The sequence below is a fragment of the Pleuronectes platessa genome, chromosome 24 (genome assembly GCF_947347685.1).
Source record: "Pleuronectes platessa chromosome 24, fPlePla1.1, whole genome shotgun sequence".
Lineage (NCBI taxonomy): Eukaryota > Metazoa > Chordata > Actinopteri > Pleuronectiformes > Pleuronectidae > Pleuronectes > Pleuronectes platessa.
Window position 1 is genome coordinate 4,604,457 of NC_070649.1, and position 25,981 is coordinate 4,630,437.

Below are 25,981 nucleotides of genomic sequence, written 5' to 3' on the forward strand. Positions count from 1 at the left end.
TTTTACTTTTTCAGGTCTTTGACACAGTAGGAAATACAGTTTGCACCTTAATCTCCTCTAATAATGACTTATTAGTGTTGTTAGTGTTCCTCATTAAAAACCAACATTAGAGCTTTGGTATTTTTTTTGGTCAAGTGAAGAGCAGAAAAGTACTTTAATTAGTAATACTAAACTTATTTTCATCATGCTTAGAAGTAGACAATCAAAAGCCAAAGTAATTGTCTCATTACGTTAGAATAATTATTTTTTAAAGAGAAGCCTTAAGAAAAGCCCAGCAGGTGGTCAAACCACTTAACAATCTGAAGAACAGATTACATTGCAGCTTGTGTGAGGAACTTAGTGTAGTGCTAATACAAAATAACTGTCTTTATCTTTGGTCAGTGTCAGGGAGCAATTTAGTTATCTTCTGATTTCAATCATATTGGAGTTTTAGTGTTTTCTGAATACCATCAGGGACCAGGATGGGAAACCTTATCTCATTTAGCTGCCAGGACGTGTTTATTGTCATCCTCTTCTTACACCTGCACAAGGTTCCTGTCGCCAACAGGTGTGTCCGTGGTTATTTTTTTTCATGAGCCTGGAGTTTGAAAAGCTGACATTTCCATTTCAGAGATGCAGGGTTTCTTCTCTGCTGCGTCTGTGTGAACTCTGGTTTGACTAGATTACTGAGTTGTTTATCTTCTGCCTCGATGTTGTCAAGATGCAGGACCACACACTTCGCATTTAAACAAATGATTTCTGACTTCAGAAGAAAACAAACATTGACTATTGCACTGTTGTCCTCGAAAGTGCATCTGTGTGCACGTGCAAACTGGAGCGTTTGAGAAATTATTACGTTGTGCGTTCCCACTGTTTTGTCTAATGAGCGCGAGTCAGAAACAACAACGTCTGTGATGTACTTGTTGATGCTTGCTCACAATGTTCCTCTCTGGTATTTGATGGATTGTTGATGGAGACTTCATCGCCACCTACTGGCCCTGTGCTTCTTGAGCGTTTGTCGTTCTTTTGTGTTCTCGTCTGAACGGAGATATTTTGTAAAAAGGATGTGGTGTGGATGGAGATTTTACATTTTTAATATCTATTTAAAAAATATTTAGAGTTGTGCAGAAGAGTCAATAGTTTGTGACAGCAGGCAGAAGGAGCTAACTACTACTTTGAACTATGAATATCCTTGTGGACATTTAATAGTAAAAAAGACGCATAGCATGTGACGACAATGTTGTTGCTATGCTTTTCCAAACCAGGTGTGAGAGACACGAGTACACACATGCTCCTCATACATACACTCACGCCATGAATGAGTCAAACATCGGTGCTGCACCAATATTTGTGTTTTGTGGCTGTCACGTAGCTGTCAAAGTCCTTGGCGCCGCTCTCAACATCTACTGGCAGCAGGTGTGAACAACTCTTGTGCTGAGAGGGACACACTCTGCTGTCACCCTGTCTGAGAGAGAGTGAGAGAGAGAGAGGGAGAGACACAGACACACACCCTCTCAGGCCGGGGGGAGGAGAGTAGGGAGAGATCAATAGTAGTGAGTGTGGAGTTTGGATAATTACAGTTGTTAGCAGGGAGAGGAGAGCAGCTATAGTGGCCTCTCCACTCACAGTCTCTTATCACTCTCTGGCCTGTCATTACAGCTTTAAATGCTGCTGAGGCAAAGTGGCAACTGTGCGAGTGTGTGTGTGTTAGAGAGAGAGAGATTTTGTCGTTCCCCATCCTCTAGTCTTTATATCTTCTCTCCTCATTTCCTCTGTTCTTTTACTTTTCTTTTCTTTATATCTCCACTTGTTATTTCTCCTTTACCCTTTATACCTTCTCCTCTCCTCTCCCCTTTATATATCTCAACCCTTTCCTCCTCTTTCCTCGTTTCTATTATCATCCAACCTCCTCCCCTCATTCACCTTCTTTCGTCTCTTTTCTCTATAACATCATCTCCTCTCTTCTTTGTTTCTTTTATTAACTGCTTTCTTGTCTCTTCTCTTCTGTCACATCTGTCATGTCTTTATCTTCAGTTTGTCTCATCTAAGTTTGTCTTCTTTTCTCTTGTCTCCTTTTAATTTCTCCTCTCTTGCATCTTTCAATTTTTAGTAAGTAAAACAGTACATACAACTTTCCAGTCTGAGAATTCTGACATGTGTTTGAACCAGGTTCATACCCGAGAGGTTGCTGAAAATCTCTGTTCAAACATCCCTTTTGGTAATGGAGGGGGGATGAAATGTATTACTTTTAACCTGTCCTTTTATTCCTTGAGATGTTAAAGTGTAATTTCATCAGCGATAGTTAATTTCTCCTTGAATTCCTTGTTCTTTGATTGTGCTCCTTCTCCTCCTTTCTTTATCTCCTCAGCTCCTCTTTCCATCCTTCATGCAATAATCTCTTGTCATCCCGAGGTTGTTCTGCCTTTGGTTCCAGTTTTCTCTCCTCTCCTATTCATCCGTGATCCTCATATCTCCATCGACTCCTCCTTATGTGCGTTCGTTATTCAATAATCTCTTCCCAGTTTTCCTCCACTCTTCTGGTATATTTTCCTCTCCTCCTCTCTTGCATCTCCGCTCTCATCCAATAATCTCTTTTCCTTCTCCCCGCTCCACTTCAGTCTTTGTCCCTTCCCTTCTTCTCCTCTCTCCTTCTTTTCTCACACCATCAGCAGTGCCAGGAGCATTTAGCAGGAGATCCACGCTTTAATTTCTCAGACGCAGAGGTTTTGACTGTCCGGCCAGACGGGATATTCTTAGTTATTTAGGCTTGATACATGACACTAAAATAGGCCTGGAGAAACTGGAGTAAAATCCCTTTTGGATTGCTCTGGTTGTTTCAGCATTTTCTCACCACATGCACACACACACACACACACATGCAGAGTTGTGTTGTGGTTGATGTTTACTGATGTAGAGGAGCCTTGTCAGACATAAGAAGGAGATGGAGATGATGGAGAGAAGGATTAGATGGGTACAAAACAATGCTGGTTCGTCCCCTCTGGGCTGTTTGCTCTGATTTAGATGGAGCAGGATTAGCTGAGGATGAGGAGATCAGAGTTGTGTGTGTGTGTGTGTGTGTGTGTGTTGAAGAGAAGTGGGCTGGTGAAACGTAGATGCTTGAGGCAAATCTGTCAGATATTCGACCGATTTCTTTTTTTGTTTTCTGTAGGTGGTGCATAGTATACCATGAAGAATACACTCGTGCATGTACACACACACACAGAGATCCTGGAGCACGGCAAAACATGGCAGAAAACGTGTAAAGTTGCAAAGTAAACATTTCTTATTTATAATATTCTCAAAGAAATTAAAAACTGGACAAAATGATATACGAATTAAATTTTCTAACGCGTGAAAATATTCATATTGATTCATCAACTTGCAGATGGTTTAAAATGGTTAAATCTGTGATTTTTCCCGGAGCTGATGACGTGACTATGAACTATGTAAATGTGGTGTTGATCATCAGGAAACGCTAACACGAGGCCTCATACAACCAGACATAGGCTGTCTCTCAAATCCCGCTGTGCTCTGTGAGCCTGTGTGTGTGTGTTACGAGCATTCAGTCGAGTATTACAATGAGACAGGAAATCACTGCGAGGATAAAAACGCTCTCTCTCCTCCCCATAAAAAAAACTCACAAATAACCCGCTAATCTCTGCCTCTGCCCGCGTGCCATTCAAGGCTTCCTCCAATTAAAAATCATCAGGGAGTTGAGCCCGCCATCTTATTTATCATATTAATTAGAAACTCCCCTGACAACAAAGAGGCCTACAGCTGTGGAGCAGAGGAGAGGCCTGGGAAATGAAGGACAGTTTGATTTGTTGTCTTGCTAATGTGACACCTATTATACAGGTTAGGCCTCAGATACAAAGACGCCTCAGCAGCATATGGTGTCTATACTTTTACTTTCGTAAACCATAGCATGCAGTATTTCATGTGGGTGAGACATCACTGAAAAAGCTGTATATGGCCATCATGAAGCACTACAGGCTCATTCTGTGTCAAAGGATGACAGATGAGAAACTCATGGAACTGAGATTTCAGGGGCGATGATTTGATCTTGTAGTATTAAGGGTATGGAAAATATTTATATGCAATTTCTGAAGCCTTTACAGCAGAGTAGTGTTGTTTTATCCCTTCACTTGACACCTATCTGTAGATAAAGATGTACATATACATGTACAGTCTTGAAAACTGATTTAATTTATATTCAGTGATTTTGAGGGAAAGTAGAGGTGTGTCGCTGACCGTGGTGCTGAAGCTGAAACTGTTGTCAGTGAGAGATCTGTCCATGGTTCTGAACTCTGATGATGGCTCTGATCATCAGTTCACGTGTTATTGTTTTCTAGATAAGTTATGCATGTGTTCATGGTTTGTATATTACCCTGCTGTGGATCCAACTTTCTTCTAGTCTTCCTGAAAAGTCTCTTCTGTGAATCTTCTGCTGTTAGTGTTTGAAAACAAATACCATCACGTTACATTGTTCTTGGTTATTTCAAAATTGCTCCCTGAAAGTGAAGCCAAATCATATTGATTGACCCCTGGTGGCTGGCTGCAGTAAAGGTCATGAACCCAGCCTCCTCCATGTAAGCGGATGGAATATGGACCAAATTTAAAAGTCTAGGCACACATGACAGAAACCATCAAGTACTTATCATAACCTTGAATTAGTGTGTGTGTGTGTGTGTGTGTGTGTGTGTGTGTGTGTGTGTGTGTGTGTGTGTGTGTGTGTGTGTGTGTGTGTGTGTGTGTGTGTGTGTGTGTGTGTGTGTGTGTGTGTGTGTGTGTGTGTGTGTGTGTGTGTGATAGGGATCAGCCATCTGGTTACCAGGGCATTGTTTACACTGTCACATCTCAATATTTGCCCATCCATCTCTCATCTTACTGCAAGTGTGTGTGTGTGAGGATGGTGTTTGCATTTCGTTGTGTATTGAACATATATTGGGCAGTTGCTTGGGCAAAAACATCTTTACTGGCAAAACTAAGTAATTTATACTTCAGAATTTTCCAGCAAGTATGAAGATCTTCAGTCTGGTTTGGCCATGAATTGCCTCATTCTAATTGAAGTCCCACTCAGGTGTAAACACGTTTAACCTTCTCCTTTTATGTGTCGTCCTCCTACTGGTGTTAAGAATATTCTCCTTATCTTCCAAGTTTGTCTGAATAATACTTACCTTTATCACTGGAAATGAAAAGAGGATCCCAGTAATATTCAGTGTCAACTGCTTGACACTGCTCAATTTTTTTAGACTTTATTTACTTTTGCTTGGAAGGGATTCGATCGGAATTTCTGCAAAGAGAGAAACACCTTAAGAACTTTGAGTGTGAATGGAAGTTTTAAAGGTGACGCCTTATATTCTTAATGCAAGTTTGTTCTTTTGTAAAACAAATCCCATGAAAAGACCGAAGAACTAAGAATTCAATCCGAATAACAAGAACAGTTATGAAACCTTTTTTCTTAACGGTGTCATAAACCTCTAATACTGTCCAGTATCTATTAAAAAAATGTCGACTACAGATACAGTGACTGACATGTTCTTTCATACCACTCTACCCCTCACACACAGCCGCTGTGTAGGTGTTTATAGTATAAATATAGTATCGAGCTCTTCCCATACAAAACATACCTAGGACTAAACAGCTGGCTGCTGCCCAACAAAATTTATTAAAGCATAAAATCAATTTTGAACTTAACATGGTTTTTGTTCCAATAACCAGAATATTTAAATGCATGAACTTATATTTGTTATGACCTGAAAATGTATTCATATTTAAACCTTTAAAACTTAAATTGTGAAGTAAAATAACAAACCAGGAGTGACATGGAATATGATATGAAACCTAATATACAGACAGTTAACACAGTTTAGTAATGCTTCTATAGTGAGGCCTCAGGTTGACTATATTATGTATATGGTGTGTGTAGATTTTTGTGTCTGAATCAGACTCGAATCCGAAACAGTTGTTGTAGTTGCACATAATTAGTGTAACTCTGTCCCTGAGGGTCATATCTCGTTTCCCTAGAATACGGACATGTGAAGTGTAAAGAAATCTGTCAACCTAACTGCCCCAACCTGAATATTATTTCAAATATTTTGACCAAACCTGGCCAGACATGTCCAGACCTGAAGGGCCCAGACAGGCTCGGGTATCCAGATGCTCAGCTGAGGGTACATCAGCATTGCTGTGTCTCCAATGATGCCCTGGTCCGGCTCAGATGACTCCCCCTTTGCCAATAGAAGAACACACCTGCAAAAGTTAAGAACACATCATGAATCTGACTGAACTTTATTAAGAGCAAACTAGATGATCTAGGTGAAAGAGGCCCATTGTTTATGTTGGGGGTTGGGGACAGCCAGATGTTGACAATCTACTTGTGGATCTCAATCTGGTTCCTGCTGCTGGAACACTTGCTCTCATCCTTCCATCTACGTTTCCTTTCTGTCTCCTCTCTGTGCAATATGCCGCTGCTCTCCTTCCATTCCATGTCTTCATCTGCCCGTCTCTGATCTCCTGCAGCATCAAAAGGTGTTGAAGAGGTTTGCGATCTCACCTTCCTCCCCACAGATCCCTTCATCTTCTTCAAACAGACTAAAGTGCAAAAGGCTAACTGTGGGTTTCAGACATTCTCGTCTGCCCTGGCCTCTGCTGTTAGCAAAGTATCTTGACAGAAATGATTTCTGAGTATAGACACGGTTGATCTTCAGATTGAGACTTCATGACCTTGGTCCTCAGATCTACATTCTCTGTGTGTTTGCTACAATGACAAGCTTAACAGTTTGAGATAGCACAGTAGGCTCTGGTTTTACTAGTCAGGAGCACTACATCAATAACCATCCAGTATTATTCCATTATTCCAAATTGAGTAAAAACTAATTGACACCATTTTAGAGGAGATGTCACGAGATGGAAGACACATGGCCACTTCTTTGCACTACCCAGAAATGAATCCAAAACATACTAATGCTGCCATCTTGCACGTTTAAAGCTAGAGTCTGAGCAGTAGTCATTGGTGTTATTGGTCCAATAATTAAGTTAAAATTATGTAAAAGGCTGCATATAGTGGCTTTTTATGTTTATTCAAATTGATCTAGACTAATAAAACATCCAGGTAGAGTTCACCAAGTGCACTGTGGCTGTATTAAATTGACATATCACTAGTGTAGGTTAAACTATTGTCCTTGTTAAAAGTTCCCAGACTCTGTGATAAGGTCAATGAAATTAGGAAGTATGATGTTATTTTATAGATTGTATGTGGGAAGAATTGTTTTGTTCTGTGGTGTGGCCACATTTCCTCGGACATTAATCGTATTCAGTGTAATAGGGAATTGAACAGATACTTACCTATACTTAATTTGTTATAGGTATTAGTGTTATTAGTACATGTGTGTATGTATTTCTATCGGATTAAATGGGATTATAGGACATTTAGCCATGATAAACCCCTTCGCTATGATGAACCAGAGGGCGTTAAGGCCTAGACCTTACATGTTTAACTTCATCACACACACATGCGCACACACACACACACACACAGACTAACCTTTACCCTAAACCCATTCCTCATCTCTGCGAAAGCAGACTCTGAATGAATGGCCTCGCTAAAGGCTTTTTAATAGACTGCTTTGTGTGGGGAAAACTCTTGGTGAGGGGGGGGGGGGGGGGGGTCCCAGGGGAAACATGGCAGGCAGGAGAGAGACGGAGAGAAGCTGGGAGACGGAGTGAGAATGGCTCATTGAAAAGCTAACTGAGCAGAGAATCCGTTATTTCCTGTGCTGTGCTGATCCTTAAAGACATTTAAATACCTTATTTAAATCCAGCAAATTACAATAAAGTGTCAAATTTTATAAAAATAAACGTCTTGGCTCTTACATTCACGTGAAAAATGTTATGAACTGACCTATGACAATCTTTAGACATCAGTTTTACAGTTTAAATCAAAACATAATGACATTTATTGACCAGTTTCTACTCAGAGTGGGAATGATTTCCCTCCCAGCTTCTTGAGAGGTTTGAAATAAACATTGTTGAAATACTTAAGTGAGATCTGTTAGAAATCTCAACTATATACTGTTGATGTGAATTTATCTTTTTATTTAAATTAATTTAAAACATACATTTAGTTTTTTATTGGTCACAAAAACTTGAGAATACGATGTTGATTGGTTCAAGACCCCTATGCTACGATTTAAGGTCAAAATAAGATGATAATGTTTGACTGCATAATCTTTGGGAAGGCGATATTTGCGCCGTTGCCGTGTATTTCGGTCTCGGCTGCAAAGTGTGTGAATGAAGACATTTATTACAACAGAGACACAGAGGATTAGCACAGGGCTTAAACCATTCTCATGGTAATGCACAGAGCTGGGAGCGCGCAGATAAACGCACACACTCACCTTATCAAAACACCCAGACCTGAAAGACTACTCCTTAACAGCAGCGACAGACGGACTGAGACACACCGACAGAGAGCAGGGACCAGACGACAGAGAGAGATGTCAGTTAGTTGTGGCAGATTATGGCCTCATTCAGAAATATTATTTGGACATTGAATAAGTCAAGGTTGCACCCAGTACACTTAAATGCTTAAGGTAAGACGCCATTGTCCAAGTTAATACAAAAAAAAAACTACCATGTGGGTTGTTTTTTTGCCCCATTGAGCAATTTTTCAGTTTTCAGCTATTCATTGTAAAAATGATATATTGATTAATCGAGATAGTTAGCATCTGGTAAAATGATAATGAAAGATTAATATACTAAGGCTAAGTATGTGAAAACAATAACCAGAATCCAACCATGGATCTGCTCCGAAATTGTATGGATTCATTCTTTGCCACACACAAATTGGTTGATAATTTTTTTGCATAAAAACTAACAATCTCAATCTAACATTGAGTTTTGATCCTGAACTGCATTGTAAAGCTGTCTGCTAGTGCTAAGACGTGCTTATTCATTTCGTGTTTTGTTGCCTTATGTTGCTTTTATCAGCAGTATGTGGTTTTAAGTTTGGTGACCGAAGATGTTTTGACTGAACTCTTGATAACTGAATCTCTACTGATCATAATGCAGAGCGCAGATGTGAAAGACAATGCATGGAGGACAGTAAGCTCTCTGCTACTGTAATCCACAGTCTCCTCTCTCTGCTCCAGGCGATCACTGCTCACTCGTGTCTTCTCAACACTGCAGTCAGACAGCAATCTTAGCCACCAAATCCATGTCTCTCCAAATCTCCTCTCTTGGCGGCTGGTTTGTTTTTTGGCCCCTTCAAGAGAGGATGAGCTCTGAGGATTTTTATATATCCGTCTTTTCTATAGACTCAGTCTCTTTGAGCATCGTGGCGTAACAGCACATCACGTACTTCGCACAAATCCAAGATTCTCCCGGGTGTCTTGTTTTTGGGATACTAAAACAGCGACTTAGAAACTGACATTAACTTAAGTAATAATATTTTATAACTTTCAAAAGAATGCACTTGATGATGTTATGTGACCATTTCACTTGATCACCCAAATGTGTTGGCCTCTGCATCAACAAATTGATTAATTATTGAATCAGTGCAACAATGACTCTCGCTGCTTATAAGAGGGTTTACAATGTGGAACAAACCAGCAGTGGAATGTGGATAAGTACATTTACTCCTCTAGTCATGTTTGAGGTGCTCTTACTCGAGTGTTTTTCCCCCCTCACTGTACACTGGCTGCACACTCATGAATATACTGCCGTTGTGAGTATTGAGTGTTGTACACCTTTCATAATCGGTCACAAGCCACACTAACATTATGTGCCAGTGTCAAGTGGAAGTGAGAAACATTATGCTTCATTATTCTCTCTAAAAACAAGCTGTAGTCTGTGTAAATATAACTAATAATCATGACATCCCAGTGTTTTTCAATAGAAAAACAACCTGAGGATAAGAGATTTGTTTGTTTTGTGCTACATCCACGAGTTTCTCCACAATCCAGCAGGGACTCAAAGTAATACCTGTCGGCCTGACTGAGAGCTGGAGGAAACTGCACGTCCACTTACACCTATTATGCCTCCAATGCAGATAGGGCTTTATCGTCCATTTGAGTCTAATTTGTACCATAATTTGCTAAATGAACATCATGCTGTATTAGGGAAGACTTCTTAGATGGCTTCACTTTGTGTCCAGTCCATGGACACACAAAGCTCCCCTCAGTCTCTTTAGAGTCGTCACTTCATCCACATGTACAGTGACATGTTGAGGGCAGTGAATCTGTTCAAGAGCTGGTATCAGCAGCAGCTGAGTCTTAGCAGGGAGCACACACACTTATATTAAGCCCCAATAGGAAAACCTGTTTGACTCATTCGCCACATTCTGTGCTTACAGCTCCAGCTGCTGTGTGTTGTTCTCTCAGGGCCAAGGTATGATTCAAACAATGCCCCAGGGCTGGAAGGTCTCAATCGTAGGGAACAAATTGTTCAGGTATTGACTTATTCTTTTTCACCTGTAGGTTTCTGTCTGAGTTGTGAGTATTTTGTTGGAGATCCAGTCTATTCAGTGTGGAAGTGTGTTAAGGATCAAGATTAAGGTCTCGTCCTTGTGTTCTGTAGAAAGATAAATGTTTTATCGGACAGTTGTGTTGATCATCATCCCTTTCAGCCGGCTTTTAGTTCGTACATTATCGACTCAACCAAGAGATCTTCACAGTTGAGGTTCAGTCCAGTCCAGAGGGGAAGTAAATCTGTTACCTTTGCAGTGTAGATGCCAGAACCACAGGATTTTGCAGGGATGTTGCCACCCCCCCTCCTCCGGCTGCCGGTCTTCCCCACCTTGACAGAGATGTGGCTTCCAGATCTCTCCCCTGCCACCTCTGATTAAAGCCACCGTGGGTGAGACACACCTGTACAGTTGATGGGAGACAATGCCGCTGCTTCCTCCCAGAGATTGATTTTCTCCATTAAAACGGGCCCTTTGTCTAAAAATCCTACACCCCCTTTGTTATGCTAAAGAGAAGATGGAAGATTTCCAATTCAATTTGGGCTGAGCCGAGGGCTGGTCAGCTATATGGGCCTCCATTGTCCCGGCCGAGCCCGCTGGGATGACGCTAGCGTCTCCCAAACGCCAATTAAGTCGGACGGAGAGACGGACAGGGGGATAATTGACAGGCAGGAGAAAGGCAGCTCTCATCATTGAAAAAGAAAATCAAAGAGGGAGAGAGAGAGAGCAGCAGGGAGGAGAAGTGAGGGATGAGAGGGAGGACGAGAAGTAATAACCTGTAATATGTTGCCCAGAGCAAATTCAGATAACATGAAGTGTTCAGCTCATGTACACGACTTTGGCCCACAAGCACCAACAAGACAATGAGAGCCTTGAGTAAGAGCCAAGAGAAATCTCTGATGTCACTTGGTATTGGTTGATTAAACGTATTGGAAAGGATGACAAACCAGCTGTTTAAATTCTGCCTTAATATTAATAATAATAATAATAATTTTACTTTACTTCTCAGTGTCTTCATGCTCCGTTATTAACCTGTCACAGGTTTGCTCAAATTAATTACCAGAAAATGTATATAATTAAGCCTACTTAAACTGTTAAATACTACATTTTTAATGTCTTTAAGAAAAATTTGACTTTTAATTTAAATGACCTTTTAGGCACACAGTTATTAAATATCTTAAATCTGTCTGTTGTTGCAGCTGGCTATATTTTCAGGGAGGCAAAGTTGCCACTTCGTTTCTCACTGAAGTCATGTGTTTTTGGTCCAATAGACGTGATATAAAGATGGATCCCATTTGTCCACTTATTATCCAGATTTGAAGCTGAAATATCCCAAACACGAACGCTGACATGTTGCACATTAGGAACCAGAGTCTGTGCTATAGGGATTGAGGGATGGAGCTCAATACACACATCTGACCAATCGTGAGTCGACCTTATCTGTCAGTTATGATGTAGAAAAGCATCAATTAACTAATTAACACCAAATTTACTTACCTAACATGAGAGAAATTGTTTTTAGAGAAATGTTTGACGTGAACTTACGCTTTTTATTTTGGTCCATGTCCCATCCACTATTTAATGTACTGACCTAGAAAAGAAGATAAATCTGGGTTATTAAAAATGTAACCTTTATTATCATGGCATGGCTAAAGGAGAGAAATGCAGAAGCACCTGCTACTGTTAAATATTATTAGTTCATTTATATTAAGAAAATCCATCATTACTTAATGATGGGTTCTCATATATATGAAATTAACTGACATTTTTTATTCTTTCTGTAAATGCTTTGTCCTTTAACTATGTACTAGTACTTCAGGTCCCCAAAGATAGTTGTTACATTTATTAAGCAAACTATTCCCTTTTAATAACTTTGAAGCTTGCCTAAACTTCTTTAGAACTTCTTACATGTATGAGAAAACCTGAGCCAAGACGTTTGATTTGAATTTGAAAAGGTTTGAATTCTTTCTTTCAAAATCTGAGATGTTTCCAGTGACACGGGCACAAAGACACTACACACTACAGAACCTGCTCCTCTTTATTTCTCCACTGAGAGCTGTGTGAGTGTCCAAGAGAACCTGCAGCCATACAAACTCCACTGAATAGCTGCTGCTTTTCAATATTTTTACGATTTATCAGTAACGGGCATGAGCTATATACCTCAGTATTTTTTATCTCTATCTATGGTTTTCATATGAGTTCAGGTGCAAATAAATCTGTATAGTTAGGGTAAATTAATCACAGCTTTTATAGCTTGTAACCGGATGGAAATGTCTGATGAAATTTCAGGATATAATATGGAATATTTAAACATAAAAGGGCGCTATAATTATATAATTATGCTTTAAAAAAACTTGATGATTTCATGCAGTGACTCAGTTTTTTTTTTTACTGATACTGAGTAGAATATTGTATCTATATGTAGAGTAGACATATGCATGACAGTGACTTGCAGCTGGCCGTAAAAAGCCTCCTTTCTTCACATTCTTCCCTTCAATCCTCCCTTTTTTCAGTTTCTCTCTTTTTCTCCCTTCCTCCAACTGTAATGTCTCTTGCTCCTGCTCTCTCCCTCCCTCCCTCCCTTCTCCTCTCCTCTCTCTCTCTGCTGGCTTGTGACAGACGGCCTAATAGGATTTAATAAACCCCATTTGCATGTCAGCCTTCTAGATTTTCTGTGAGAAAGAAAGGCGATGGGGGGGGTGAACAGGGGGAGGGAGGGATGATGTGAAGGAATAGAAAGGATCGGGAGGAAGGAGGGAAAGAAGTGTGTGTGTGACGATGGATGGATTGGTTTAAAGACCAATTTCTTTTTGACGAAGGTGGAAAAGTATTGTACCAGGACGTATCAAATAAGTCGCCTTTAAAATTCACGTCTACTATTATATTTTAAATTAAATATGTGAGCAGACAATCAATATTAATGTTTATGTGGGATTTTTCATTCGTCCGAGAGTTCAATGGTTTGAATGTAGTTTCAGAGGTGTCCATGTATTTTGGTGTAAATCTTGGAGCAGGCAGCCTCACGCTGCCAAGTGGCTTTTGTGCTTTTTTGGGGATTTATTTTTTTCGTTCAGAACAAATTTGAGAAACTGAGTACGACAGAATCAAGATTCACGATAAAATGGATCACAGCACAATGACAGTGAACCTGTGTGATGTGACGATTCATCAAGTTGGAGCTTGTTGCCAGTGAAATGTTTGATCACTGTTTTCAGTTTCAAACACTAGAGTTTAGTTTGAAATACAAGTTTTTTTTTTAATTTTGACATGCAGCTGTATTGTTGAGTTGTCATTTATTAATAAGACATAAATCTGAGGGCGAATGTGTTGCTCATACAAGTTTCTAGGGAACTGCTGGATAACTGCGCTTTCATGTTAAATAGAGTAATACAATACGTAATAGTTCTTAAATATGTTTAGATGGTCTTAATCCTCATTGTTCATTTAACTTTACTTTTGTAGCACTTGTGTGTCATGTTATCTTTGTGTTTTAGTTCTTTCTCAACAATGGATATAATTACGAGATATAATAAACCTACTCCCCCCAAAAAGAAAAAAACATCTGTACACTGCTTTGGGAAAGAATCTGTGCCTATTAGTGGTTTGCAAGATAACATGCTGTGTTGAGTTATTCTCTACTCGGCTGCTACACCTTATCTCCACCTACGGGGAACGTTTAAGTAAATTCTGGGCCCTGATATTCCTTCATATCTGTTATACTTGACATATGTCTCATATTTGTATTAAGTATGGTCTTACATTTATAAGGCAGCTTATAGCAGCCTGCAGATGAATATCATGTCGGAGGAGCTCATTTACTCAGGTGATGGTGGATCCTTATGGTGGACTGAGATGATGGATCTTTATGGGGGACTGTGGACCTTTAAAGCCTAGGTTGTCATTACATGTATGGAATGTACACATTACACATGAGTGATATTGCCTTATTTCACTAAAGATTTAAATTTCCTTTTAAAAATGTTGTAGACCTTCCTGAAATGTTTGATTTTGTCATATTGTGGTATCTTGCTCTTCTCCAGTCCTCACAGGGATATAAGTGTATTAAGAGGGTGTGTGTGTGAGGGAGACAGGGACTGTCATTCTGTAAGGAGGATAAAAGGTCCAGCCAAAAACCATGAGTGTTGCATACATCTCCACACACTCGGTAATCCCCATGTTGGGAGCTGATGTTTATTGCCATGTAATAGGATCAAAATGAGGCAGCGTCAGTATCGGAGCAAACATCTCTCTCACGCACGCTCTTGTACGCACACATACACACAATCGCTGATCAAACATGGCTCAGGAAACATTGTGATCCAGGAGAGATGAGAGGACTAATCCTTTTAGCCTTCTGAGAACTCTTCTCTTCTTTCTCTTTTATGCTTGCTTCCTCAATCATTCTTCTCCCCTGCCTCTCGCTTCCTCCTTTGCTTGACAACATTGTTTTCCACACTCTCCCTCTGCCACTTTCACTGACGGGGCCAGGGCTATGTGGGGGGAAAGAGAGAGAGCTTCTGCGCTAAATATACATGCTCGATGTTTGTATGTTTGTGTTAAGTGGAAATTGATCTGCTTGGTTTGCGGAGAGATTAGACTTGATAAATCCTTCCCCTACACTCCAGAGTGCCAGAGGATGGAGATGTGTCTTGGTCTGTACTATTTGATTTACTGAGATATCTTGACAGATGCACCAAAGTGTCCGTGAAATGTGGTAGAGATGTTCAAGGAAACTTTGAGCACAATCCTTAGTGATTCGCTCCATCTGGAGACTTTCGTTTTCTTTGATGGAGAAAGGCCAGAGGCTCTCACTTGGACATTTGCATTCACACAAAAAGCCCCAAGGGAGGAAGTCCGGAGGATCTCCAGAGTTCAGTGCAAGTCTGAAAGCTGCTTCAAGTGTGTGAAATTGGTCTAATATATTCTTTCTCGGTAAATGTAATGCTGTACAACATCAGTTTTGTGGAGTGTCAAATTGTATCACGAATGGCTGGTGAATCTAAACATCATGCCGGTATATACATGATATGTTTGTGTGTTCTGCAGTAAGGTATGCTGTATTCTGATTGGTTTGTTTGTATCCATGCATTACAACAGCAGGAACAATGCAAGGTTTTTTGTAATCATTTCTTTTGAGTTTTTCTTTTCATATTTTCTTTAAAAATGTCTTATTTTCAAAGTTCGGATCCAGGAGTGTTTAACCATGTTTTATTTTGGCTGTCTTTCTTCTCTTGTTTAATGAAATATAGTCTTTATTTACTCTGGGTATATGAAAACACAGTGTAATTAATGCATATCATACTCACAGGTTTGTGGAAATATTCACGGCTGCATATGTGTGTGTCTTCAAACAGAACTGTGAGTGCTTAATGAATTTACTTTGCTCTGATTGGAAATTAATTAAAACAGCCTCAAACAGACAGCCGCCCACAGGGAGCCACTGGCAAAACACTGACAGACAGATTAGTGCTCTGAGCAGCGAGGGAGGAGGAAGGAGAGTCTATAACTATCTGATGCATTTACCCCGACGCAACATGTCATGGATTACAGAAACCTTATAGCCTTGTTGTTGGTGGGGCCATTAATGGACCAGTCTTATCTGCAGCATCAGTTAAACAGTAGCAGTCTTCATCCTAGCCAAGTGAGCTTTTATCAGTGAAGCAGCTTTCAGACATGCACTGAACTGGACACTTTCTAGAGGGGCTGTATGTGAGAACGTAAATGTCTCGAGTCAGCTGCTCGGGACATTTTTCTCGAACTTTAGCTGCCAGTCCCTTACATCCATGAAATATCAGCAAATGCGAAAATGCAACACGAAATTATATAATAAGTATACAAAATCTCAGGAGGAAAGAGGAGTCATACATGAAGTGAAAGTCATTCATTTATATCTTCATCTTCTGGGAAATAAAAATTTGAAACTAAATAATGTCGGGGGGGGGGTTTCTCTTAAAAATGGGGACGAGAGCCTTGGTCTTAGCTTCAACACTGTATTTTTGGACTCAATTCAACTGGGCCAAACATTCTCATTCCACTTAGGCTGAGATGTCATTCAGACTGGGGTACCATTAACAGGGTATCTCAGCAATTTAGTCTTCCACTTCCACAAAATTGCAGGAGACAGCTAAACAATGAGCTGAAACTATAAAACACAGGGGAGCTGCAGATTGAAGGGATAAATCACTGCAGGTTCATCTCCACTTAACATTATTTTCACATGGTTGTTTGGCATCTTTTTTGAATGCAACTAAATATATACTTAAGGTTCTCAGGAAAAAGATTCATCTATAATTCCATGACATCTAGACTCGCGTACAAGTTCCAATGGACCATGAAGTGCGTTTTATCATTTGACAAAACAAAGGGTTATTAAAGGTATAAAGAATGTGTTTCCAGTTACTTTACTGGTATCTGGAGCCAACTGTTGCATCTGAACCTCTCTTCTCTAGCTCTGGTTCAGGAAGTGTTAACCGGTCCATCTCCCTCAGGCAGACAATGATGTTAAAGACTAATTGACGAGCAGTTTAAATAAGCCCTAATTAGAGTACAGCTGGTAATAATTGGGCAGGCGGTCTGAACACTAATTAGTGTTTAAAAAAAAAAAAACTCACAGTACGTGTGTGTCACTGCATGGATGAATGATCTCTGCAGGGGGGCTGATGAAGCCCATACTTTCAAGAAGCAGACGGAGCGAGACGGCGCAAGTGGGTGAGAGAGGTAGAGGGGGAGTGGAGTCAGGAGAAAGAAGGGAGAAAAACCGTCGCCCCTCTTAATTTTTTCGTAATGGCGTATGGTCTGCGGGTGGCCCTCTCTGCATAGGAGGGACAAGGGGGGAGGGCAGGTGGGGGTGTACATGCACGCTGAACTTGCTCTTAACACGACTAATTGATTCTGTTGCCTCTTTTTATCCTTCCCCATCTTCCCCTCACACTGTTTTCTTCTTCTCCTCTCTGAAATTCATTGTTGTGCTGAGGTGTATGGAAAACAGCACTAATAGATTCCCCACCTGCTGCTGAGAGGGCACAGAAAAGTAAAAGAATTAAGCTACTGTTTTTCAGGTTCATCGACTATTTAAATAGAAAATACAAAGGTATTTGTTGTGTCAAACATTATAACCCCCCATCCTCTTTGGGGGAAATGCCTTTTAATTTCATTTCATTCAAGTTAATGTTATGGTGTCAGTATTGTTGTTCACAAAATTGCCTAACAAACATTACAGTATGTTTTTTTTAGGCACAAGCTCATTTTCAAAATTTCTGGTTCAGGGATCACAACAATGTGCAGGGCAGTGTTTCCAATGAATGTCTGTAATAAACAAATAAAGAACACAACATGTATGTAATGTAAATTAGCGATGAATTCAGTTCTCAATCTTGGTTTTTGATACAATTTAAAAAGGCTGACTTACAGTTTAGAACATGACATGTCTTGCTAATTCTGATAAATACGCAATACTTGTACTGAATGCAAGCAATCAAAGGTTTTAAGAAAGACAAGTCATTTGTCTGGTTAAATAGCTCAATATGGTCCAAAGACTCTCTTATAAGTCTCATGACATGGGTTCAAGTCATGTTAAGCCCAACCAATTTTCAACGGTGATAGCCTTTCCTACCCTTTACCCAAATTTACTGCGGCACATAAATATTGAACCCACACTCTCCGAAGTATCAGTAAATCCTCTAACTGAGAGACTTGAACCCGGGTCCAAGGGTCTATGAGGCAGGCTTCTAACCATTTGAGCCATTCTGCTGGACAATGTAGACAAGCAGTTACTGAGACGAGACCCCGCAAACCTTGTTCCCGCGTTTGCGGTTTACAGAAAAAATGTTTCAGTAAAGTTTCAGCCAGGTTTGGGATTTCCTTCGATAAACCCTTGTTCCTGACTCTCTGGAGGGCCGCGGGAGACACGACTTCCCACTGGAGTGCAATAAACAAATAGTCAAATGTTCAAAGAAGCTGTGAACAGTTGTCTGATGCAGTGGCTTAGACAGTTAGAAGACCAGCTCATAGATCTTTGGACCTGGGTTCAATTCTTGCATCGGCCAAGCAATTTTCAATGTCCAAACCCAACGCAAATAGTCAAAGGTTCAAAGAAACTTCCAGCAGTGGCTCAGATGGTCAACCCTTAGATTGTAGGCCATGGGTTCAATTCTTGCATTGGCCAAGCAATTTTCAATGTCCAAACCCAACCCAAATAGTCAAAGGTTCAAAGAAACTTCAAGCAGATGTCTGATAAAGTGGCTGAGACGGTTAGATGGTCGACCCTTAGATTCTAGTCTATGGGTTCGATTCTTGCATCGGCCAAGCAATTTTCAATGTCCAAACCCAACGCAAATAGTCAAAGGTTCAAAGAAAGCTTAAACGATTGTCAAGTTGCATGGCTCAAATGGGTAGAAGCCAGCCTCATAGACCCTTGGACCTGGGTTCGAGTCTTGGAGTTAGAGGATGTACTGATACATTGGGGAATGTTAAACTTGAAATTTATCAGGATTACCATACCATGTCATTTAACATAAAAGTTTTTTTTTTTTTTAGAAAGATTACAAAACATATCTCTGTTTTACCTTCTACTCTACCTCTCCTTTATAGACCTCCTCCTACTCTTCTTACTAATCTCATCCTCTATTATCAGATTAACACACACACTCACTCACACACAGCACACACCACACACTCACACACTACACTCACACGCGTGTGTGCCACTCTGACTACTCTGACATTTATTATCATTATTTTTATTTTTTTATTATCAGAATTTATTAGACTACCACCGCCTCCCTTTAAAAATCCCTCCCATTAAAATCTCCTCCCATTCCAACTATGAACTCCTCCTCCTACTCTGTATAACACATCCTCCCACTGTGACCCACTTTCTCCCCTTGAGATATGTCGTTCACCAGCTACTCGTGCAGGGTTCGAACAAGCCTCTCCTGGACTGGCCGGCCGGCTCCATAGCCGTCACACAAAGCCCCCACGCCACCGAGCATCAGCACTCAGAGCTTCTCTCCTGGTGGTTTTAACTTTACACTTGTTATGTTACTCTTGATAACTTTACTGCAGCACATAAATATTGAACCCACATTCTCCGAAGTATCAGTAAATCCTCTGACTGAGAGACTTGAACCCGGGTCCAAGGGTCTATAAGGCAGGCTTCTAACCATTTAGGCCAAGAATCTGGACAAACGTCTATGCTTTCTTTGATCATTTGATTATTTGCGTTGGGTTTTGGAATTGAAAATTGCTTGGCCGATGCAAGAATTGAACCCATTGCCTACAATCTAAGGGTCGACCATCTAACCGTCTGAGCCACTGCATCAGACAACTGCTTGAAGTTTCATGGGACCTTTGACTATTTGCGTTGGGTACGGGCATTGAAAATGTCTTGGCTGTGGAAAGAATTCAACTCAAGTCCAAGGATCTATGAGTCAGGTGTCTAACCATTGGCTCGGACAACTTCTTAGAACCTTTGACTGTTTGCATTGAGTACAAGCGTTCCCCAACAAGATAGTTGCCGGTTCAAATCCCACTCTTCCCCATCTACATGCCGAAGTGTCCTTGGCAAGATACTGAACCCCTAAATGGCCCCTCATGAATGTTGAATGTACTGTTGTAAGTCGCTTTGGACAAAAAGCATCAGCCAAATGACATGTAATGCAATGTAACAAAGAATTAGTATATTCTATTCTACCCAAGTAGAATATACTGACCAAGAAGCTTAAATATGACAATTAGCCAAGGTTGATGTGGCAATATTTTTTTACTTTGTTCACAGGTAGTGGTCACAGTTTTCAGGTCCTGTGTTTCTGCTGATCTGACTGATCAGGATTTTGATTTGTCCTCCTGGCCTCAGACAGAGCAGGACTCATAACTCAGACAGATTTATAGCAGAAAACTACTTCCAATACTAATTAATGGCACAGCAGAGGCAATTTAAAATTGGCTGTCTGGTTTGAACATGCCAACTTGTATAGTTGTTGGTCTGTAATTATTAGATAATTAATTAAATATCCAATGGATTAGAGAAATTAGGGCCAATTGTCCCTTAATAACCCTTAACGAGTTCTTGATTAGTGTCTTCAGCCATATCCTGGGGCTAAAATGATCTTTCAATTAGTGATGGAAAGCTCATGAAGAGAGAGCATTGGTGATAAGAGCCACGTTGATTGATGGTTGGCAGGAATGGGAATATAAAGGCCGTTACTTCAACCAAAGGAGGAAAAGTTTAGAGAGAGGGTGCAAATCGAAATCTCAAGTTTAGAGGATTGTTGCCAAAGGATAAATGGTTCAAACTTGTTTTGGTGGAACATTTTAACGGGAATCTTTTCTCCAAAACCTAGAATAAATGTTGGAATGTTTTGTTTATATACAAGAGATAGACTGAACTATTTCTACATCTGCTGAGGAAATAAGTATTTCTGTTGAACCAAAGAAGCAGGGAACAAATTGTGCATCATTTTCACTTTACACTCTTTTAGTCATGTTTCTACATATGTAACATGTCAACTAAAAAACCCCTGTTGCTAAGATGTTCAACTTGATTGGCTTTTGTTGCAAGAGAGAATCACCATAATGATTTGTGGTATTTCCTTTAAAAGGGATTGGTTGCATTTTCACTTTTAAGTAATTTTTTTTTATTTAGATTTATATTAAAAAATCCAAAGAGAATTTTAAATGAATCTTAATATTTTAAACAGTTCTAACTTCATTACACTCAAACAGCAACCTTGTGATGCAATAGTTGTAGAGACATTTTGTTTAAAGCTGCATGGTGTTGTAGTTTTCACATCATACACACAGCTTGGAGACAGGAAGACGGCTGACATTTATGGTGCCTCTGGTGAGGACATGACTTTTCTCCCCCGTTTCTCCTGGCCAATCAACCGCGTGAAAGGGGAAATCAAGATAAGACCTTTTGTTCGGCCTGTTCTTCTGCTTCTGCTCTGGGAGAGGGAGCCCCTCAAAGGAGTCAGTTGTACAGGAGGACATTTACCAGCCTCTTTGTTGGAGGGGCCACAAAGACACAGTAGTGTAGAGTAGTCTTAAGACCATTGGGCTGTCACTTTTTAGAGGTTTCAAACGAATTTGATGCAACGCACAAATTCATTTTAATATGTCTGCTCATCCCTCTGCCTCACTTGGTTAAAAAGCTAAGCATTGAGCACGCAAATATGTTGTTTAAGAGTATGACAGGGAAAGCTGTTTGTTGACTTTGTGCCATGCGACTGTGTTCATTAATTTGCGGATTTAAAATACAAAACACTTACACAAATCGCTTCTCAGATGCGTTGGTGTTGTGATTATCTGCTTAGGACAACTTCACTTGCCAGCGTTGTCCATTTTTGTAGCAAAACAATGTAACGCTGCTGCCTTACTTAACGGACTGATGAGTGGGCATGCAGTAGGTTAACCCGACAGTGACAAACTACTTCTAATGGTCTGATGCAGTTCTAGACTGTGTATTTTGAATTTGACACCCCAACGTTCAAATGGTTTGAATTTCCAATCAAAAGGGACGGCACCCAAAATCACTCAACCGTTTGTAGAAATTTGTAGAATATTGCAATCACACAATCTTACATTCCTCAATGTTAATAAAACAATCTTAAATCATGGTATACTTGCAAAAATGTGTGGTACATTATCACTCCATAACCGTTCATTACACTGTGTACTGGCATAAACACGCATGCAAGGTGTTATTTTCACCTTTATGCGTGTGGGTGTGTAAACAAAATAACTCAACGTTTGGCCAGATTTTGACCAAACTTGGTCAGAATATTACTTCATGTTCATGAAAGGATTGGAAAAGGCAAACAAATGGACCTTGAGTTAAGATTAGTCAGAAACGCTTTTTACCCATAAAAAGGCATGGTTTCTGTCAGTAGTTATTCTCAACCCTGGTTTCTTCTCACCTTATGTTACTGAAGTGGAAGAAGACTTTCTCCTGCGGTGTAAACCATTACATCTATAACATCATGGCTGAAGCAACAGTCACTGACTTTGGCAGTTTTTTGTTTTTGACTGGTTGTCTTGAAAAGGCTGTATGACATGTGAACAGTGCTACTCTAATCTGACAAATTCATCTTCATTTTTTATTTTTATGGGAGGGTAGCATATACCCTTATACTATTTCCAGTATGAAAGAGGAGAGCAGGAGAATTGAACTTCACATGCTGGGACACCGTGTTAGCCTCATGTCACCCCATATCATGTTAGATAGCTGGATATTACACTGTTACCAGTAAATGGTGTTAAGATTGAGTCGGGTGGAAAGGGGGAATGCACTCATTTAAGATGATATCACCCCCAGTAAAAAGGGGCAGCAGCCAAATGCAGGAGGATTGATAATTTTGTAAAATTGCCTGTAGCACTTTAAGGTTCACAGTCAGCTGCCGAACATCTTAAAGAAGATCCTGGTATAATATATGAACCCATCTTCATAATGTATCAAAATTGAATGGCTGGAATGCCACTTAAGGTAGTGGTAGTGTAATTGGTGCTCCAAAAAAAACCCTGTAATAGTATCATATCTTGAGCTGGGCTTTTAAAGGGACCTATTGTGAGATTTTACCTTGATCTCTCTCTCTCGCACACACACGGTAAAGCCATCATTTCATCTCAGAATTCCCAAGCGTATTGGGACATCACATACGATAATGATCCTCAGTAAATGGCTTGGTTGGACTGCCAACTTGTGTAGATCGTGCAGGCAGAGACTAATGTACTGTCTTGTAATAGGAGGAAATTACCTTCCTATTACAGCTAGACCCTCCGAGAGGAGAGGAGGAGGATAGAGTAGTGTAAAAGGGAAGAGGAGATTGATAAGTAAGAGAACAGGTATATTTGGTGTGTTAGAAAGCAGCCATTGGATAAGCTTTTTACATTACATTGAGAACAGCAGATTCAGTACATAGGCAACTGGACCTGCTAGTATTTGTTGAAGACACTTTTCCCTTCTCATCCAAGAGGTTTCTTCAGTTGATACAGAAGGTTTCAGGGATTTAACCTGTGTTGGTCTGCACCCGTGTTGAGAATCGTTTTGTTAAAACAGTCACTCCTCAGTTAGAAGGTCATTGGGCTCCCCTGAGTCAAGGTGTGAATGGCTGTTGATACACAAGTCCTAGACCCACCCTGTTATTGTGTGAGTCATTAGGGGCGGCAAACCACCTCATCTGTTAATTGATGGACTTCCCTTACGATGTATAGGTCTGAGCAATCCTTGTTGCATGGGACATCATGAAAGCACATTGCTCCATTTAGGTCTGGGTCCTTAAGGTGAACAGTTTTTTGTCTGTGACTCTTTCAACATACAGAATCGCAATGTTGTTCCATTTGTTGGTGACCTCTTCTCTGTCAGATTTGTTTCTTTTGGAGTATTTTTGGATCCAGGTTTGGCTGGTGAGAGATTTTAAGCGCTCTCTTGTTGTTCCTTCACTATGTCCTCCGTCCTTGTTTTGTGTCCAGTGGGTGATGCGAGTCAAAGTATAGATCTATGTGTGTGGGTTTCATAATCACTCCGATTATGAGACCTTTGTCTTCTTCAATGCCCAATGCAGAATCCAACAAGGCCAGACTGTTTCCTCTGACATCCTCACAGGTGAAATCTCCACCGCATTGATGTCTGTCTTTTGATTTTGACCCAGGTCTCCTCCACATATCTAAACCAATGGCTTGGGACAGTTCCCGCAAAAGGAAGCAGGGCTCTTTCTTTTCATCTCTTCCATGTAGAGCTTGGCCCCGATGGGAGAAACAGGTGAGTCCATGACACATCTAACTTTCTGCCTGGAGAAACATTTATCAAATCTACTGAAAACAGAAAACTACCAACTAATTCAATGATATAATGTTTGCATTAGGTCAAATCATAGACTTTATATAAAGTTGGACGACGTGTCTCCACCTCCTCCCACTATCCAGAAATTATGCCAAAATACCCAGGATACAAACATCCCACCATCTTCTGCATTTAAAGCCAGAGTCTGCAGTACGCCGATCGGGGGCCGAGCTGTGAGGCGCAGATCCCAACAATTCATCCACTCAACTAAGACGTGAGTCCGTCTCAGCGGTCAATTATGACGTTCATCTGTTTTCAAGGCATAAAATAACAGATTAAAACAAAACTTTCAAGAGAAATGATCAGTTTAACAAATCGGTAAGATAAATACCATCTGAAATGAAAAACCATATTTGAGAAAAATGTGTTTGACATGTACAAGGTGGGATTTATTACCTATACTGCAGCCAGCCGACGGAGGGTGATAAGATGGTTTCGCTTCAAAGAGACAGACAGCCGGAGATCTGCAGCAAGTAAGAGTGCTTTGAAAAAAAGGCCACAGTTAGTCAGGGTTGTGATCTCAATCAATTCCAACAGCTTAGTGTTTAGGAAATGTACAACTACAACTCACTGCAGTAATATTTGTATTGACACCAGCCTCATAAAACCAGCAGAACTCATTGCCCCCAGACTAGAGCTTGTGCAGATGTCAACATGGACAACAACTTTAATAGTAACACTTGAAGAGTTAAATAGTAATTAGCCACCACACCTGATGTTTATGGGAAACCTTAAATTGTAGACTAATCGTTTGAAGAATTATATATTATTAATCTTGTGGATATTTGATGTTGAGTGATTTTGTTTAATTTTTAAATCATCAAAATTTTATGTCCTTCTGCTCATAAGGTAAAAAAAAATCTGACTTTAAACATGAATCGCTGATCTACAGTGTCAGGTGAAAATATAATACAATATATATGAATGGAAGTTCCCATTAGTGATAATTAAACATTTGTAAGGGCCCATTCATGATGTTATGCTTAATTTGGGTGTTATTCAAAACAAAAGACGAAGCCTCATAAATCTACTTTTCAAATCTGGATTTTGCTTGTTGACAAAATTCGGGCTGTATAATACCAACACCATGTTTTGTCAGGCATGCTTAAAGAAATTAATTGAACATTTGTGCAGAGGCGGCTGTAATGCACTCTGATTTCCTTCAGTTATTGGTGAAGCATAAATTGGCAAACATTTGCATAATGTGCTCATGTGAATAGACAGTTTAGATTGCTGTTTGTTAACAAGCAATGTTTGCTTAGTTATTGTATTCATGGAGACAAATATGGGGCAAGTCTTTATGCAGCCTCATTTCTTGTTAGTTGTTTGCTATTATGATAACAAGGATCCATTTGATGTCAGCAGGCCTTTTATCTTCAAATGAGCCATTTAAATGTCACTACTGTAAGGCTGTGTGTGTGTGTGTGTGTGTGTGTGTGTGTGTGTGTGTGTGTGTGTGCATGTGTGAGATCATTACATTTTTAAGGCCCATTCAAGTCCCGCCATTTTCCTTCACTGACAAATTACTAGCATTCAATCTCTCAGATGCTGCTTTAGTATTCAATTTTTAATAATTATCGCTCGGTCACATAAATTCAGGCTTTTGTCCGTTTCTCCCTTAGTTGATTTTCGTTAAAGCAATCGGCCATAATGTAATGACAGAGGACATTAGAGTCATTATTCATTAATTTTGTGATTTT